Genomic DNA, 2,178 nt, shown 5'->3' on the forward strand with positions numbered 1-2,178 from the left:
TGGAAATTTAAAAAATCTTCTTTTTAAATTCAAGGGCAAATATCACTTGGAAGGTTAACAAAATTAAACGTTTTACAGAAAAACCTTTTCTGTAAAAACTTTTAGGACAGATCTTTAAATTCTTTAGAGGAAAATTCCACATCATAAGTATTTTTATTAATAATATAAAAAGCTAATAATAAATTTACATAAGTACAAATAAGTCAAAATAAGTTATAAAGAGAATTTAAGGAAAATAAGAAATGAAGTTAGTAAAATTGAAAGAAAAGTGTTTCAAAGGGTAAAAAACTCAAGAGCTGTTTTTTCAAAATAACCAATCAAGAGATAACCTCTTTGCAAAACTATCTAAACCATGGGAGAGATGAGAAAGGAGAATCAACCATATATTTGGAAGATATAATAATTATAAGCGATTTCAGAGTCCTGGCAAAATAGGGACACATTCTAACTGTAAGGGCTGCCCTCTGCCCTCCCGACCCCAGGTTGAGAAGGAAAGAATAAAGATCTGGAGTAACATAAATACTGTGAAAAGCCAGTGGTCTGAAGAGAAAACATAGTCTGGGAATAGGGAGACAAGTTGGGGAAAGACATCGTTTTGGTGCCTGTTTGCTCATTTCGCCAGTGGAACATCACCTGCACAGATACTGCTAAGAGTTAGAGAAAGTTTAGCCTGACCAAGGAAACATCCCTATTGCAGTGAGGAACCCCGAATATGTCTTTCCTTCTTTCATCCCTGTCCACATACCTGGAGTGAGGAAGTTGCCTCTTGGCAAAGGCTAGCATTAGTGAGGCATTAAATAGGAAGCCAGTCATCCTATTGAGGGAAGAGCAAATTCCATCTGCCCAGTCTGTCTTAATGAGGGCTCTCGAAAACTGGATGTGCCCCTTCCTTAAGTTGCTTTACACTTTCTGCCAGGCTATACAGTCAATAGTCTGAGTGAATGTGAATTTACACAGAAAGTCATCGACCCATCAATAAATAAAAATAAAAAATTAAACAACTGTTGTATAATCCAGTAGAATTAATAGCACACTTTAATTAAACATAATACATGTACTAAAATAGACAGGTGAGAATACTGGTAATATGAAATAGGAACATGCAAATATACAAAGGAATCGAGTAGAAAAACTGAGCTATAGATAAAGATATATATACACACACATACACATGTGTATATGTATAATGTATGTCTATATATATATACATACATATCTACATATATGCATATAAAATAGCCTAATAGAGCTGGAGAATAAATTAGTTAACATGAAAACAAGATAAGAGAATTCTTTTTTTTTTTTTTTTTTAGGCTTGACAACCCTTGGTTGACCTCACAGATTGCAAGGACCTTGTCAGATTACAATCCCATATTTTTTTTTTTATTTTATATACCTACAGCACCTGGTCTTCCTAGGTGACCTCTCATTCAAGTACTAACCAGGCCCAATCCTGCTTAGCTTCTGAGATCAGATGGAATCGGGCTTGTTAGGGGTGGCATGGCTGTAGACAAGAGAATTCTTTAATATATAAGAAAAGAATGAAGAATGTATGGATTTTTTTAAGCTAAAAAACAAAAGAGATGCAAGAAGAGATAGAAAAAACTATAAAATATAAATGGAAATTGAATATATATGGAAATAAAAGGAAAAAATACTTGAATAAGATTTTTAATTAAAAAGTTGAAATATCTCACTTTGATAAGAGTCATAGAATATCAAACAGAATGATAAGAAAATAGATATATGCAGTGAAATTTAAGAAGATTAAATACAAAAGTAAAATTCTAAATCCTCTGGAGAAAAAAAATAGATTTTCATGAAATTTCAATAACCAAATTTAATCAGACATCTCATCAGCAACATTGGATGTAGGGAGAAAAGTGCAATACCATCTTCGAGATTAAAATAACTCTGAGCCCAGAATTCCATATTCAGTTACAAAGTTTTTTAAATGAGGGAAACGATACAGGTGTTTTCAGGAATTCAGTACCTTAGGTTATTCATAATATTAAACCTCATTTTGAAAATGATTTGGTGAAACTTTTGCAGTAAAATGAAAATAAAACCAAAAGAATTCTGTAGAAAAGTAAGAATAAGTAAATGAATTAGTAAAATGTGTTATTTAAAGGAACAAAAATCTAAGAATGTATATTGTGTAATGTATAACAATACATT

At 31.8% G+C, this 2,178-nt stretch overlaps 1 pseudogene; it reads right to left on the bottom strand.

Moving 5' to 3' along the window:
- Positions 1-1,393: 1,393 nt before the first annotated feature.
- Positions 1,394-1,512, bottom strand: LOC120613877 (uncharacterized; annotated as a pseudogene).
- Between the last annotated feature and the right edge of the window lie 666 nt (positions 1,513-2,178).

This window comes from Pteropus medius, unplaced genomic scaffold (assembly GCF_902729225.1).
Source record: "Pteropus medius unplaced genomic scaffold, Ma_sr-lr_union100, whole genome shotgun sequence".
NCBI classification, from domain to species: Eukaryota; Metazoa; Chordata; class Mammalia; order Chiroptera; family Pteropodidae; genus Pteropus; species Pteropus medius.